Source organism: Camelus dromedarius, chromosome 8 (genome assembly GCF_036321535.1).
Source record: "Camelus dromedarius isolate mCamDro1 chromosome 8, mCamDro1.pat, whole genome shotgun sequence".
NCBI lineage: Eukaryota > Metazoa > Chordata > Mammalia > Artiodactyla > Camelidae > Camelus > Camelus dromedarius.
Window position 1 is genome coordinate 48,460,723 of NC_087443.1, and position 18,323 is coordinate 48,479,045.

The following is an 18,323-nucleotide window of genomic DNA, read 5'->3' on the forward strand; positions in this document are numbered from 1 at the left end:
TCTCCCAAGTCTTCACTCACCCAAAAGATACTACAATAATTGATTTAAAGACAAGAATAGCTCTAAAAGTGCATTAAACATATATTATCAATTAATGAAATCAGTATCAAGCTTTATATTAGGCTCAAAATTATGCCATTTCAACTCAAACTGTTTTACTGTATTTATATAAAATTTTTAAAATTATAAGCTACTCAGCACAAATATTCCTAACTGCGCTTTCACATGAGAAACTAGAACTGGGTTATTCTTCAGCAACAGGATGCTGCTAGGGAGGAGGAACTGTTTACAAAATGACCAAGAGGAAATGTCACTCCCCTTGTAGTTTCAAACCCCATAAAGAACCACTATGCATCAAAGCTGGGCTGAAATCTCATTTTAATTCCAACTGTCGTCCTAGCCAAGGGAAGGAAGCGTATTGTTAAGTTCAAAAGACCCAAACAAAACATCAAAAAGCTGCCTGTGAACACCAAACAAAAGATACTTTATATAATTAATTTTTAAATGCAAAAAACTGCAATTCACTGCAGTTATGACTCTGCCTACATGCACTGTGTTTCATCACAGGTATTTCTAAATGATGCAGTCTAAACCAAACACCCATCTTTCCTAGCTAACATAAGGACGAGGAGAAGGGAAACCAATATTTTGGTGACTGTCTACCTACCTATCAAACTTTGATATAAAGAGAATCTGAGATTGCTAAATGTCTCTTAGTATCCATTCTCCCTTTCTTCCTTAATAATAGAACCCCCACATTTTTTTAAACAGACCCAAAGTAAGCACCCTAAACTCTAGATTCTTTTGCAACTAGGTGTGGCTGTGTGGCTTTGTTCCAGCCCAGAACTCTCAAAGCGTTGGGACTCCCAACACCCTTTAAGGTAGTTCATGAGGCCAAAACTATTTTATAATAATACTAAGATGGTATTCGTCTTTTTAATGCTCATTCTCTCATGAGTATTCAGGGGAGTTTTTCAGAGGCTACATGACACATGATGCCACAACAGACTGAATGCAGAAGCTGATCTGAGAGGCCAGGTACTTTCCATTAAGCTGGACATTAAAAGAGTTTAAGAATGTATAGCAGTGGTGGTCTTCTCACTAATAGGTGGAAAATAGTTATTTTCCCCCCAAAAAGTAATTTGAGCTAACCTGTAAGAGTTTATTATTTTAAAATGAAGCAGTATTTTTAAAATTTCTGACTTCTAATTTCTAACACGGAAAATATTTTATTAGTTTCCTATGGCTGCTAAAACAAATGACTACAAATGTGGCAGCTTAAAAATGACACAAATTATCTTAGAGTTCTGGAGGTTGGAAGCCCAAAAGCAGGTTCACAGGGCTAGGATGCAGGTGTCGGCACAGATGAGTTCCTCACGGGCCTCGGGGAGAACCTGTCCCTCACCTTTCCTGGCTTCTGGAGGCCACCTGCCCTCCTCGGCTCATGGTCCCCACTTCCAGCAATAGCATCACTTCAACCTCTGCTTCTGTCCCCATGATTCCTTCTCTGACTGACACTCCTGCCTCCCTCTTAGAAGGACTCTTTTCATTATACTGAGCCCACCTGGATAATCCAGGATAATCTCCCCACCTCTAGAGCCTTAACATAATCAAATCTCTTTTGCCACATAAAGTAACACATTCATCAGTTCTGGGGATTAGGTGTGGACCTCTCTGGGGGCTATTTCTCTGCCTGCCACAAAATTCTAGATATAACTCATATAAGCAAAGCTCTTTGGGGTCCTCAATAATTTTTAAGAGTATAAAGGGTCCTTAAACCAGAACATTTGAGAATCACTGCTCCAGCACATGAAAAGACTGAGGTAGTTACTAGGTAGGAAAATCAAAACTCAGAAAAGCTAAGTGATTAACCAAAGTCATGCAGACTGTGAGTAGACATCCAACTTGAAGCCTGGTTGCTGACCATCAATGGACCTAGTATGGCTCCCTCCATGATGTGCAGCCAACCCCAAACACCCTGACTGAGGCAAAGGTGAACGAAAATTATTCTGTGGGCATTTTTGCAGGCACCAGATAAAGGGCACGACCATAATTCAGACGTGAATTTGGTGAGCAGAAGGGAGGACAAGTTGGAGAAGAAGGTGTTTAAAATAAATCCAATTTTCCAAACCTTATTTAGAAATGTACAAATTCATTACATCATGAGAGAAAGGAGAAGAATGCTACAAATGGCCAAGGATTCCAGTGCCAAGCACAGAGAGGTGAGTAACCCATTCTTGGTCAAAAGGAGTACAATTAGGACCAAAGCCCACGAGACCCAGGGAGCACGTGAAGCAAAGCACTGCTCCGGTGACCAAACTCAGATTTATGGCCACTCATCTTGACAATGACCATCAAGCCCCAGTTTTAACACCCTAACTGAAAAGGACATCTGAAAGACCATGTTCTTGGGCTGTCTCTCTGCATCATTTTTATACAACCAGAACCATAATTTTGCAACAGGAAAAAAACTGCACTCAGATGAACTGTGTAAAAATCGTGCTAATAATCCAAATTGCAACCTTCAAAGGGATACATATTTACAGTAAAAGAGGGGACCTGGGAGGCTCAAAGGGCCTGTTCCTGCTCTACCAAATGAACTGCCCAGTTCAGGCCCAGAGACCTGGGTGCAGGGGTAATCCGGTTCCTTTCCCCACAGCTGGGCAGTGTGCACTTGTGAATGATGGCTCCCGGCCCTAAGGCTGGGCAAGTTCTCCTTGAGATGCCCTGGCCATTTCTGGGAAGCGTCTCCAGTTCCACTTCGTCTGTTTCCCAGCTCTCTAAGCGAAGCTTCTGTAGTGTTCAGCTAACTAAACCAAAACCAGCAGCAGTCCCTGAACTGAAAGCCAACGATAACCCAGGAATATGAGGATACAGAGGAAGTAACTACTCATTAGAATATGTTGTCCAAGGGAGGAAAAGCCACAGAATTATTCGGTATTTATATTTTCCACGTGAAAGTATGGGTCCAACAAGAGGCAGTCCCTCAGAGAGTCCCTAGTCATAGAGCTCAGCATTCCCGGGAATGTTTTTACTGCCTGCCTTTTCTACGATTACACTAGTATTTCAAAAATCCTACCTGTAACCTACAAAGCATAAAGATTTTGCAGATTAGAAACATGCCTTACATACCACTTCAATCACTAACTCCTTAGCCACTCTAGTCAGATCTGCATGGCCTCTGAAAATGTATGGTTGCTACAGGTGATGGTTCTGCTACAGAATGAATAGAAAACTATTAAATCAGCATCCTCAGTTGACATCCATTTTGAAATAAAAGTTTTTTTCATGTGCCAAAGCACATGGAAACTTAACATTTTATATTAAATGTTAAACTTCAAGCTGCTTTCTCTGCCCATTAAAGGGATGTAGAATGTAAGGCCAGGGAGTTTACAGAGATAATGCCTCTAATTCACAACAGTAATATCTATTTTCTTACTCTACATGAGGAAGAAAGGCATCTCCAGGCAGAGATCCACATCTCTAGGGATCTGGATAGAAAGAAAAATGACAATTGAACAGAAAATAGATTGTGAGATATAATAAATGGGAGTTGATAAGGACTCTGTTCTTATGAGTTATTCCAAAAGTAGTAATTCCAGCTTCCAAGGAAGTAAATATTCAGTGGATCTGGGGGGAGGGTTAGCTCAGTGGGAGAGTGCATGCTTAGCATGCACAAGGTCCTCTGTTCAACTCCCGTACACCATACACAAAAATAAACTCAAAATGGATCAAAGACTTAAACATAAGACAAGATACCATAAACCTCCTAGAAGAAAACATAGGCAAAACATTATCTCACATACGTCTGAAATGTTCTAGGGCAGTCTACCCAAGCAATAGAAATAAAAGCAAGAATAAACAAATGGGACCTAATGAAAATTACAAGCTTCTACACAGCAAAGGAAACCATAAATAAAACAAAAAGACAACCTACGGAATGGGAGAAAATTTTTGCCAAAGATGAAACTGACAAAGGCTTGATCTCCAGAATATGTAAGCAGCTCATACGACTTAATAAGGAAAAAACAAACAACTCAGTCCAAAAATGGGCAGAAGACCTAAACAAGCAATTCTCCAAGAAAGACATACAAATGATCAATAGGCACATGAAAAAATGCTCAGTATCACTACTTATCAGAGAAATGCAAATCAAAACTACAATGAGGTATCAACTCACACTAGCCAGAATGGCCATCATTCAAAAGGCCACAAATGACAAATGCTGGAGAGGCTGTGGAGAAAAGGGAACACTCCTACACTGTTGATGGGAATGCAGTTTGGTGCAGCCACTGTGGAAAACAGTATGGAGATTTCTCAAAAGACTAGGAATAGATTTACCATATGACCCAGGAATCCCACTCCTGGGCATATATTCAGAAGGAAGCCTACTTCAAAAAGACACCTGCACCCCAATATTCATAGCAGCACTATTTACAATAGCCAAGACATGGAAACAGCCTAAATGTCCATTGACAGATGACTAGATAAAGATGTATTATATTTATACAATGGAATACTATTCAGCCATAAAAACGACAACATAATGCCATTTGCAGCAACATGGATGTCCGTGGAGAATGTCATTCTAAATCATATAAAGTTTAAAGGATTTAAAAAAATTGATAAAGGGCACATACAGAAAGTTGATTTTAAAATATCGCTTGAGGTAGAGGTGGGTATAGTTCAGTGGTAGAGTGTATACTTAGCATGTACAAGGTCCTGGGTTCAAGTACCTCCACTAAAAAAAGCTTTTTTTAATAAAAAAATAAAATATCATTTGGGCACTACTAATTTGGGAATTACAGTGGACTAGATATTTGCAGAGCCCTTCCTCTATACTATAATTAGATTCTAGATAAATTATTGTTAACAATACTTTTTAATGCGTTGGTTAACTCCAGGTAGAGAAACAAATCCCGGGGGGGCATGGCAGGAACAGGTCACTGAAACCTGAGCAGAGAAGACAGTAGCAGCTGCCCTGGAGGAAACTACAAATATCAGCAATGAAAAGGGGCATCTAAACCTTGAGCTTTCAGCCAGGTGGGAAAAGCCCAACCTGAAACTAGGATTTCCAAAGGAAACAAAAGTGGTCCTGGATCTGTAGCATCCTCCTCGCTCCTGGGACAAACAAACACAAATTTCAAGAAGACCTCCAGATTCCAAGATATAATTATCAAATATTAGCACACAATTAGAACTCACCATGCACACTAGGAAACAAGCCACAGACATAGATTTAGACCAGCAAATGTTTCAGATACTGGCATTATCAAACACAGAATATGAACTAGCTGTGTTTGGTGATGTTTAAAGATATGAAAGATGGAGGAAAAAGAAAATGTGCAAGCAAAAAGAGATCACCAAAAAAAATTAACATATATTTCGAATAGAAAAAGAACTTTCAGAAATGAAGGGATATAATCATTGAAATTAAAAACTCAATGGATGGGTTAAATAAAAGATTCAATACAGCTGAAGAGAGATTTACTGAACTGGAAGCTAAACCTTAAGAATCCATGCAGCAGAGAAAGACAAGGAAGAAAATAACAAATACAAATTAAAAGACATGAAGAAAAAAGAGAAGTTCTAACATCTATTTAATCAAAATCAGAAGGATACAATAAAGAAAACGAAGGAGACAATATTCAAAGCATTAATAGCTGAGAAACTTTCAGAGCTGATGAACAATATGAAGCCACAAATACATGAAACACAACAAATATTAACAGGGTAAAAAAAAAAAGAAAGCTGCACAAAAGACACTGCAGTGAAACTGCAGAACCCCAATGAAAAATGAACAATCTCAAAATAAGCCAGATCACCTACTAAAAATGGCAAACAAAAGACTAACAATAAATTTCCTAAGAGCAAAAAGGAAAGCCGTAAGACAATAGAACAATACATACGTTCACAATGCTGGGAGGAAAAATTACTATCAACTAACAACTACAAGAGTGAAATAAAGACATTTTCACAAAAACCAAAATTGAGAGCTGTTACCACCAAAAGATTCTAAGGAAAGAATATTCCAAAAAAGGGAAATCTCATCAGAGGAAAGGTTCAGGATGGAAGAAGAAAACAGAGGCAAGATATGGCAAACATACAGAAAAGCTGACCAAATACTATCACTAAACAATAACAATTGTCTAATTTGTGTGAGGAAACAGAACTGATTGAAAAGAACACTTAAGTACAGAAGGAGACAGTCTTCTTTGGTGTCCTATGAGTTTTGTATTATTCTGGAAGGGGATTAGAATACCTTAACTACTGACTGATTTTAAAATTATTAAGTGTGCACAATATACTTTCAGGATAATCATTAGAAGAATAGAAATAAAATGCATAATTTCTGAAACATCAGAGAAAAAATGAGAATAAAAATCAATAAAAACTTCAATCAAAAAGAATGAAACTGCAACACAGTTAAAAGAGATATTAAACTATATTTCAAAACTAAAACCAAAAAATCAGAAATAAACAAAACTGTACTAAGTTGTAGAAGAAAAGACTGAAAATTTTCTCTACATTAAAGTCACAAACTCTGTTCTCCAAGGGACACACGCACACACACAAAAAGATGAAGATGCTCCATCTTACTATTAATTGGGAAAATGCAAATTGAGACCACTATGATATACTATTTTATACCCACTACAATGGCAATTAAATACCAAATATTGGAAGGAAGTGGAACAAAATATAAACTATGATAGATTTTCAGAATAGAATTTTGTTTAGCAATAAAAATTAATTTACTACCATAACATGCAACAAGTGACTCTTAACAACGCAACTAAATGAAAAAATGCAAGTTGCTGACTATTACACTCAATATATCATTCTTATTAAGCTTAAAAACAAAGAAAACTAGGCAATATATTATTTGGATACATACGTGGACATGGTAATTATCTGCCAGAATGGAAATCAACTACCACATCAAGAACACTGTTTAGTTCAGCTGTGAACTGTCTCAATGGCAGAAGCAGCTTCCTGGCTTATGTTTGTTCTAGGGTAAGCTCTTAATCTCATCTGAGACTGATTCTCTGAGAAGCACTGGCCTAGACAATTCAACTCCAGAGAAGGGGACAGATCTGGTAACTGTAATCTTCCCTGATAAAGAGCCTCAATCAAAAACAATTCCAGAGGACAGGGAATGACTCTCCCAGACCTCCCTGGAGCCCTCCTCCCTGGTTTATGTGACTTTGGACCTGGCAGCGCCCGTTTTTGTCATTTCTGGTGACTCAGGCAGACACTGTTTCCTGTGCCCCTCATTTTGCGCATTTCCACCATGCTGGCCTAAGCTGCCTTCCTCCTCTGACGAGGAAGCCAGCCTCTTCAACCCTTCTCCTTCCTTCCCCAAGCCATACTGGCCTTTCCTTGGCTGATTTTGACCTGGGGCATGCTGATGATCTGAAAGATCCTTCCATCCATCAGAGCCTCACACACGATCTCAGAACAAAGCAGGAGCGATTCTTAGGAACCTCAGATTCACGAGATGTGTGAGAATGGATAAACACTGAGCTTGACTTACGTGTTGTCTTTTATACACTCTCTTCTGTCGCCTGCTTTACTGTTCCTGAAATTCAGAAAATCCACAACTCATTCAGCCACTGAAGCTTTGCCTGGAATAATAAAGGCAGGAAATTAGAAGGGAGGCAACCAGAAGAAACCAAAGGATCCAACAGAAAAGAAACACTCTTGTATAATCAATTTTGACATTTAAGAGGGGGCACTCAAATTAAGGAAAATCTCTACTTTGGTCTACACCAATTTTCATCTTTAACCAAAACTATAAACAGTAATTTAATGTTTATAGAATAAATCATATTATTTACAAAGAGCTTTCACATGCATTTTCTAATTTGAGCTGTAAGATATTGAGACTAGGCAAGTATTATTTTAAAATGCAGCAGCCCACTTTCCCATAGGTTGGGGAACTTTCCAATGACTGTTCAGCCAGCAAAGATCAGAGGAGGAATTAGAACCACCTCCATGACTCCTCATTCCAAACTCTTCCATGGCACCAAATGATATGATGGTTTCAATTTGAAAAGCAGTATTATTATGTCCCCTTCACTAGGTATACTTTCTTAGCCAACAGATACAGAAGTGGCTTTGCTGGCTGAGTGACACAGCTACTGCCATAGGATTAAATGTTTATTTACCAGAGACAAACCAAAGGGTAGAAAATCCACACCAAGACAGTTAAGAAACACATGCATCTTTTTTCACACACCCTCCTTTTCTCTTTAAGTCATAATTACTGTACCTTTCTTTGTCTCTCTCTCTCTTTTTTAGAAATAATTTAAAGTTTACAGAAAAGTTGCAGAATAATAATAGTACAAAGAATGCCATGTACTTTTTACACATATTCACCTACTATTAACATTTAACCCACTGTATACCTAATCATTCACTCTCTCTCTCCAGACACACATTCACTCACCGTTTTTTGTTTTTTGGTTTTTTTCTTTCAGAGCCATGTGGAGATAAGTTCCATACATCATGGCTCTAAATACTTCAGAATTTATTTCTTAAGAATAGGGATGTTCTTACATAACAATAATGTTATCGATCTTAATAAATTTAATACTGATACAATACTTTAATTGACTACCATATTCAATTAACCCAATAATGTGCTTTACAGCATTTCATTTTCCTCCAGTTTAGGATCTAGTTCAGGGTAAGGTATTGCATTTAGCTGCCATTAATCTGAAACACATAGCTCTCCTTTTATGACACTGACACTTTAGAAGAATATAGCCCCCCCCCCTTTTTTTAAATTAATAAAACAATTCCATTTTGACTTGACTGACATTTCCTCATGATTCAATTAAGGTTACGCAGTATCAGCCAGAAAACTACAGAGGTGACGTTTTCTCCTGGCGTCAGAGCTGAAGGCATAGGAAGTCTGTGTGTCTCTCCCCCGGCGATATAAATTTTGATCACCCCAGTCCAATTCCTCCAAAGAAAATTTTTTTTTCCTTTGCAATGAATAAGTAATCTGTGGGGAGACACTGTAAGGCCATGCAAATATCTCGTCCCTCATCAAAAGTCTTGTCCCCGTAGATGAGCATCCTTTGGTGATCCTTGCCTGATCTGAACTTTGCTATGATGGCTGCAACATGTGAACTGTTCCAACTCCAGCATTCTCTCCACGTTACCATTTGTGACTCAGCAGTTTACACTATCTGTTCATCTACTTATCAATTTATGATCAGTAAGGATATGTGATGTCCTACTTTTTCAACAGTTTATCACTTATCACTGTACCTAATTATTTTGGTGCTCAGACTGTCTCAGATTTAGCCAGTGGGCAACCGTTTAAGCTGGCTCCTTTACCTTTGTTGTGGCATGACCTCATCATTTTTTTTTAAATTTTATTTTCTTACTTTTAGACCTTAAAAAAAGTTCTGGGTTCATCTTGTATTACTCTGTCTCTGCCCAAGATGCAGGTATTTCTCCAAAAGCTCTAGTTCCTTTCAGTGGTGGATGGTGTTAGAGACTGAGATTTAGCATAACGTGGTTTTAAAGGCATTGCCTATTTCTACTGATTACTTTCCATTTTAAGTGAGTCACATTTTCCTGCTTCTTTGCATGCTTTTCTATTATCAGGTAGACACCTGGAAGGTGTTCAGTTTGGTTCTAATGGCAGCTACACAACTGGCAGATCCTCTCGATTCTGCCAGGCTTGGTTTTCAAGAGACTAGGTCTATATCAGTTATGTCCTTAGTCCTGGTGTATAGCCCTTGATCCTAAAGTGTGGTCTTCCTGGTGTCTCAGGAATGGCGAAGGTGCTCTGTGAGGTTTCTCCACACCCCGGCCAGGCCAGAACTCTCCGTTTCTCTCTGCCCTGCATGACCCTTGCTATGGCCATTCTCTTCCCAGCCGGGGAGCAGCTGCTCTCTGCTGGGTCTCACCCTGCATGTACACACATCCCAGCTTCTGGGTTCCCCTCCTGTAGTTCCTTCCTCTTGGGTCCCAGCCACACACATTCCAGCCCATTCAGCAGCAGCCCTGAACTTGCGAGACCACCACGCTCTGAGAGGCTCCCTCTCCTGGTACCACAGCAGGGAACGGGCTCCAGCAGAAAACCAGGACAAATGCAGGTCTTGCCTCATGTGACCCTCTTCTCTCAAGGATCAAAATCCTGGCTACCTGCTGTCCAGTGATTGACAGCCAACTGCCTCATGTGCTGTCCAGTCTTCTAGTTTCTCAGAGGAGGGCAAGTCCAGCACTAGCTTCCTATTTCTCTTTATGCCTTCAATGTTAAGTGATGTTTGAGCAACACAGGGCTGCTCTCTTGGGAAGAGTTAAGAATCAAACACTTGGAGCATATAACAAATGCTCTTTATTTCAACATTTCAAAGAAACTCTCTTTCTAAAAATTTCTTAGAAATGTATGTGTTTACCTTTATTACAGCACTATGGCAAGAGAAACGCTCTCTAGCAGTCAGGCAGTTCTAAACAGAATGACAGAAAAAAAATGTCTCTATTCCTTCCAGAAAGCTGATACTTCAGATAGCCAGCTGGCTATCACTCTGACATATATTTCCCTGTATTTCCATAACTCTTCCTCCAAATGGCATAATAAAACACTACATAGTCTAGCCAAAGCAACAAAAGTTAAGTGCTATTCTTTATTTTTCTTGTTTATGTGTATGTACTTAGGGGTGGGGAGAAGGCTCCTTTTCCTGTAAATCAGTTTCTGATGCACTTCCATTTCCACTCCTAACCACTGGTGAGAAAATAATCGGAAAAAGTAGTCAAAAAGAAAACTTGCAACCCCAGATACAGTTAATCTAAAGGAAACTGGCAAACAAGCACAGTCTTTTCATCACAGAGGAAATGTAAGAAAAGAAGAGTTTGCCATCACAGAAGACTAGGTCTTTCCCTGTACAAGCAGACAGACTTGCGCCCATGGTGCGCACACACGCACACTTAGCTTTCCCACAGTGAGCCAGGCAGAAATGTGGGACACCTTCTTTCTACTTCTTGAGCAGATTTTCTCCGTATTAGATATGCACATTGCAGCCCATCTAATTCATTTTCTCTACAGGAATCAATGCATCGAAGTTATACCTTTCTTCAGTTTTATTTCAGGTCCCCTAGAACTTAAAGGCGAGCATCCTCTGTAAGGATGATGTATCTCTGTCCTTCTGCCCACCTTACCATCCGGGCACTTACTTAGATCAGTCTTCTCAGGTCTCAGCATCTCCATGTGGACCCTGTTGAGCTGTGTTTCCTCAAGACAGCATGTGTCCAGCTCTCTAATCAAGTGGTTCAAATTCTTCAGTGGTTCCCCATTTCCCAGTAATACAGTCAGAGCCCCAGGACCTCACAGAACAAGACCTCTGTGACCTACTCCCTGCTCACCTTTCCACCTCACCTCCTAAGGCGTTACGCCCCATCCCTAGTGAAAACGGTGGCGCCATTTCCCCTTCATGAAACACCCCTCCCTCCCTTTCTTCTCTTGACTAAATCACTGAGGCTTGACAACCTCTGGGCAGTATTTCATGATCACCATTCAAAGCTGGGTTAATAATTCAATGTTAGTACTCTCACGACACCTGTGCTCACCTTTACAATGATAACAACACTCACTGAGCACTTACAGTGTGCTAAGCACTAGGGGTATTCAACATGCACTAGCTCGTTGTGTGCTCACACTAACTCCGCACAGGAGGTGCTGTTCTCAGTCTGCCCTGCAGATGAGCAAGCGGGCGGAGAGAGTCAGCAGCCTCCCCAGGGTTACACAGCCAGTGAGTGGTGGGGTCAAAGAGCTTACGGGCTTTCCATAAACAGCACTTAACATATGCAACTGAAAAACTGACCGTATAGCTGGTGCTTCCAGGGAAAGGCCCAGAACGGCAACAGATGATGACCCTATGACAACACTAAAAGGGTAAGAATAAGACGGGAAAAGCTCATCAGAATTCTTCATAAGAGGATGCCATAAAGATATTCATCAACTAACATCAACTGTGATACTGATAATAAAGAACAAAATATTTCATCAAGACAGAGGGCAATTTCTAAGAATCCAGGAATATACACATGGCTCAAGCAATAAGTGTTTAAAAGTAGTGGGGGAGATGCGGAAGAATGTTCTTACTCGGAACAACAAAAAAATGTGTATTGGGTCAAAGATTAAAAGGACTTCTCAAAGGGAAGAATCTGGAATATCTGTATAATTAAATCAATTCCATCCTCAGGAAGTTTGTGGATTGTGCAACCAATGGGATTGATGCTCTATTAGCAGCAATATATTAGCTCCCACACAAACTAAGTGAGGATTCGGGAATAGGCAAAGTCACTCTACAGGAATCGATGTGCTGCAATGTGCATGTCTAATATGGAGGAGACCTGCTGTGGTCCATGTGGGCCCTGAAGCTCACTGACTCAATATGCCCCTTTCTGGCCCCAGACTGTGGAGTTGGGGACCTAACAAAGGAGGCATGAACAGGACTCGTAGCCAGCTGCCTCACCAATGGCCCGGCGACGGTCTCGGGAAGAGTGAAGCAGAGAGGATGAGTGTTTCCAGCCGGCCCCTCGCCTCACCCAGGCTACCCTTCTTCACGTCGCAGACCCTGACTGTGAAGGAGGGAGGACGGGCAAACTCAGGCGCGGGAAACAGTGGCCAGGGTCACAGTGACCAGTGTTGGGCTCCACACTTCTGGGGAAAATTAGAGAAAAAAATGGAAGAGGATCAAAAGTAGATGAAACCCACAGGGATGAAAAGTATGAAATCCACGGGGAAAGCTCAACCTTGGGAAGAGAAAACAAGGAAGATGCACCATTTAACATCGTTTTAAGCACACCCTGCGAAGAGCAATGGACCGCAGTTTTCCTTTTCTACCCAAGGAAGCACCGACAAAATAGTTTTAACCTAAAGTATGAAAATTTTAGCTTCAGGATGAAGACTTTCCCCAAAGCAAGAATTTTTAACAAAGGAATATGCAGTCTGCATACCCATACATGACTGCTGTGCTAATCACCAATGTTCAGAGCTCTCACATTTGTACTCAAGTAGGGTAGGTGTTCATGATTCTGCCTCACGGAAGTTGCAATAATAACAGATAACACAACTGTTTATTGAGTGCTTTACTAGAAGCTAAAGGTCGGCGGAAGCTCAGCTCTGCTGGTGCTGTGGGCTTTCACATGGTCTCCCCTGATTCAAAGTCCAGTCTCTTAACCACAGGATAAGACGAATGCACGTGAAACTTACTAGTTGTAAAATGGGCTAATATCTGCCTCACGGGGCTCTTGGAAAGACTCAGTAAGTTAATCATAAAAATATTTAGCCTATGCCTACCACACAGTAAGCACTTAGTAAATGTCAGCTATTACTATTGACAAAGAATTTTAACCTTGCCTGGGTCAACTTTTATTCAGTCCCTGTTTCTATTAAAGTCAAGGGAGAGAGCTTATGTCAATGAGGCAAATACAACTTCAGGACAAAAAGAGTTGGGTGTGCATTCAACTTCAGCCCATCCATGCCCAGCCATCCCCTCTAGAGACTTTTACAAGCGCCCACCGTTGTAGAGCACCGGGGCAGGCTCCGTGCAGAACAGGAAGACAAAAATGCCACTGCCCAGAGGTATGCCCAAAGAACATCATCGTTACTAACCACAAACACTGCAGAATACTCACTACGTGCCAGGCACCATTCTAAGTACCCTAAGCACCATTTGCGTGTGTGTGTGTGTGTGTGTGTACTCTTAATCCTCACAACAACCCTTTAAAACTAAGTACTATTTATTATCCCTAATTTATGGATGAGAAACTGAGGCACAGAGATGAGAAGTAACTTGCTCTACCTTACACAGCTTGTAATTGACAGAGCTGGGATTCAAGTCGGGCTGTCCAATTTCAGAGTCATGGGCTCTTAACTGCTCAATATACTGCCTCCTCCAAGACTCGATCACTAAGAACCAGAGAGAGGACAGACAATAATAAAGGCCCAGCAGGAACATACAGTGCAGTGCTCACGAGCAAGTTGTGCTATCTTAACACCTATCTCAGAGCACGAGTCCTTTAACTACAGAATGATGTGTTTATGCACATAGTACCAAACCAGACTGAAAGCCATCCACAAAACACTGGTGTCTGCCACTCTGAAGGACCATCTTCTCAATGATTTAACACATGCCAAAGGGAGAGAGAAGCTCTCAGAACCTGGACTGAGAAGTCAGACACGCCTGGGTTTCAATCAGAGGTTCTCCAATGTGTCTTTGAACAAATTACTTGACCTTTCTCTGTACATCAGTGTCTTGACTCTAAGGATTAAATGAGATAATTTATGTAAAGAACTTAGTTCCAGTATCTGGCTCTAAGGACTATATAAGTAAAATCATAATAAAAATAATTAAGGAACTGCTAATTTGCTTCAAGACTCAGTCCTAAGCCATATGGAAAAACACCAACAAGTAGACAATACCAGCTTATAGACTAAGAAGAATGCAATCTACAGGATTTGAAATGCACTGCAGACTCCCGTTAGTAAGAACGAATGATTGTAACTCAAAAATAGTATAAATCTGAGCTTCTAAATGCTGGGGAATAAAGAAGTCTCCCATTTTAAGAGATAAGAACAGCTGTTGTGTACTGAGGGCCTATTCTGTTCTTAGTCCTGAAACAGGCACTTCATAGATGTTATGCAACTTTCGAAAGCACTCAGAGGTTCGTCAAATGATGGCAATTTTACAGATGAGGATTCTGAGCCTCTCGGGGGTTAAGTGATGTACCCAGAATAAGCAGCAGAAACCGTTGCTTAAAACTAGAAGACACATGAGTGAGGCAAACAGGAGTGCAATCTGGGGATCAGACACAATCACTCCACAAAGCATTTCCTTGGCACCAATCGGAATTTCACCGAGCAACATTCAGTGCAAACCTGTTCTCATCCCCAAGATGTGTTCTGTGCTTTAAAGAAGCCCAAATCACTGAAAGGTCATGATATGTCACTCATCAATGTGACATACTACTACAGATTTCATTCTATCATCTAGTATAGTCATAATGTCCCTTGGGAAGACTATCAGAGAGGATTGATTTATAAATTGCTATGGCTATCCAAAAACGGTAAGATTTCCACAAGAACAAACTGGGTTTTAGAGCTGGGACACTGTGGAAATGAAATTACATCGATGGCACAGCACAAAGTATGTGTTTGGGATACAGTAGATAAAGAAGGAAAAGGTCAATCAAAATACCCTTTTCTAGTTTTCTCTCCAGCAGAGAATCCTTATCACAAATACTCAAATCAATGACTCTCAAACTTTCTTACTTATGGTTTTCTGTGTCAACCTGCCCTCAAGAATAAAAGGTGGCAGCAAGGAAGTTCTCTGTGTAAATTCTAAGACTTGAGTCGTCCTCTAATACTTCCAGAATATAAACTCCATCCTTGACAGCAGAGTCCACATTTTGGTTACCACTGTATCCTCAGCACAATACACGGACGAGAATACTGTAGGCCTTTAATAAATACAGGTCACGTTGACAACCAGCACAGTACAAAAATGCAGGAGAGACAGGTGTGAAGGGTGCTCGAGGAGGTATCCCTTCCCATTCAAGCAGGCCTCAGAACCAAAAGGCTCCTTGCAACTAAATAATTTTAAGAAATGTGAGATTACAGGAAACCAGGTTTTCTGAATTTTTTTTGTTTTTGGAACAGAGATTACACTTTGGGGGCAAAAAAGTGCCTCCCAGACCCTTTTGAATATTCGAAATATTTGCCAATATTTTGAAATACTTACTGGCCTAAAATATGCCTCCTAATCTGCTATTTCAGAAACATGAATCATATATGTGAAAACCTTACTGCCAGCATTGTGCTCGGTACAGCCGACACAAAGAAGAACAAGGCTGGGCCAACTCTGGTTTAATAGAGATGCAGACTGTAAACAAATAATTACAATAGCACACAATTAGAGCTTCCGGCAAAGGGAGTCAAGTGGGGGAGGGCGCAGAGGAGGGCAGGACTAAGCCTGCTGTGCACTTCAATCCCCCACGTGAAAAAGGATCTTTCTTTTCCCAGTGTCCTTTGCAATCTCCTTGTCCAATTCTCATTATTTCTTTAAAGCAAAAAAGCAGCACAGTCCATCTACATATTAAATGCTTTAGATAGTCACCATGCTCCTCAATCATCATCGCACCCCCATGAAAAACTGCAGATTGCTTTGATGTACACTAGTTAAATAAGAGGTTTCTAAATTAATGGTCAGTCACACTGTAATACTGACTGCTAAAATACAAATATAACTTGAGTGATTAAATGGGCTATATCAGAATTTTCTGGCCCTAATGTTTCCTCCAAAATCCCTGGCCTTCTTTTAGCCAATTAAAGCTGTATGTAATTTTCTGTCCAAAAATCTCAAAACTACAAGCTAAATGAATGGTTTATCTAAAATCATCACACTATCATTAGCAGTTCATTTTATTAAATTATTTACATGCTACCCATCTGCAAGAAAGATTTGAGGCAACATTCAACAACATACACATAGGCACTTGGAGGTCACAGACATAAAGGCATGAAATTAAAAAAGTTGATTTTCCAACCAGGAGATAATACTGTTGGTGTATTTCAACAGTAAAATTTCCAAATTTCCATTAGCCAGAGAAAAAAGGGAAACAGAGCAGGCCATACAATTCTGATCAAAAGAAGACTAGGAAAGGGCCTTTCCCCCTAGGTACAGAGAAACAATCATCTTTTTTTTAACAACGGGTTATACCATATATGCAGAAGCATGTGCTTTCTTATTTTTTTTACTGTGAATATAATATTAAAGTGTATCTCGGAGAAAGTACTCAGAGAGGCACTGACAATACAGAAATAAACATCCTTTCCTTCTATCAAGTTTTAAAGTACTAAATAAGATGACCTATTGGGCAGGAAGATGTCACAAAGAAGTTGGTCCTCAAAGCAAGACCTTCCAGGAAAAATTATTTGGATGCACTTTATACAAAATCCCAGAAGTAACTGAAATAAAAGGTTTTCAGAAATGTCAACAGTTATTTCACTGCTCAGATACCCATCATCTCATTTGGCTGCAGCAGGCACTGTTTACATGTCAGTGCCATCACCTGTAGATTGATGTGTCACTTACCAGTGAAGATGCCATTATCACCCATTGACCAGAAGGGGAGGAGCCACCCGAAAGAATGCTTGGGGCTTTATTTCATATTTTAAAAGGAACATACACAGGCTACCCGTTTGTATCTTAGTCTTCCTCAAATTTTACTTTTCTTGATAGCAACAAGCTATTCTATTTATTTGAGGAAAGTGCTGTAATTTGTGTTTCAGTTTGTCATGGTAAATTCCCTTATCCTTGTATTCCAAGTGGATCCTATTCACTAACAAGACATTCAAAAGCATATGGCAATAAACAGCACTTTGGCTGTCCTGAGGGATTTAGTAAGGGGTGTGCAATGAAATGGTGCTGCTTGGTAAACAAACGCCCCCAGGTTGGTGCTCTACAGGTCTGTTAGCATGATTAATCCCGAACCAGGAGCAAGAGCCACCACACCAGCGCACGACAAAAGTCTTCTCAAATCCCTGCAATGTGACTGAAACTAGGTGCATGCACAGAAAAGGAACAGGCAAAATATACCAGTAAGTTGACAAAATGTTTTCTTGTCTTTCTTATTTGCCTTTGAAACCACAGCAACTAGAACGGTTTCCAGCTCATGGTAGGCATGCAAACATTGCGGAATGAGTCATTTTCACCATTAAAAACAACAAATATCATTTTTCACAAGGGTCTAGTCTTTTTTATTTGTGCCCTGGCTACTCATACGAAATAGGTCAAACATTTGTTAAGAAGAGGTGCCTGTCTGAAGCACCGCAGTGGAAACATCACTCATGGGGAGGGAGAGGTTTTGTCCCATCTGTTGGTAAAAAGATCACGTGGCAGGAATGCTCCTTTCCATCCCTTTACCAATATGAGTGTGACCGAAGAGGTAGCCTCTTGGGAATTTGTATGAGTGTTCTTGTGATCTTTTACCTATACTCTGATGTTCAGCAAAAACATCCAAGCCCTGGATTACATGGATAACTAGATGGATGAACTCGAAAGATCTTTTTCCCTCCTGAGGCCTTGAGTTCTGCATCTGCAGATTCGTTCCAGCTACAGAATTAAATGAGTCAATGCTTTAAGTGTATTCTCATCAGACAGAAAATTGAAAGAAAGAATAGAAAATACAAAGGTTACTGATCAGTATCATTTATCTTATTCACCCACATTTGTGACTGGAACCAAACCAGTGTAGAATTATCAAAGAAATAAATGAAGAGGCATCTAAACGTTCAG

The 18,323-nt window shown here is 40.2% G+C and overlaps 1 protein-coding gene across 10 annotated transcripts in view; it reads right to left on the reverse strand.

The window, feature by feature from the left end:
- Positions 1-18,323, reverse strand: part of SGMS1 (sphingomyelin synthase 1) — a 264,875-nt gene that overhangs the window by 169,041 nt on the left and 77,511 nt on the right. For 8 of the 10 annotated variants that reach the window (XM_031461322.2, XM_031461324.2, XM_031461328.2 and 5 more), the window contains exon 3: positions 7,538-7,628. The gene's annotated coding sequence lies outside the window, so the exon portion shown is untranslated. Of the gene's footprint in view, positions 1-7,537; positions 7,629-11,843; positions 11,864-18,323 lie in introns of those variants that run through there. The other 2 variants (XM_031461326.2, XM_064488182.1) reach the window with 2 other exon arrangements.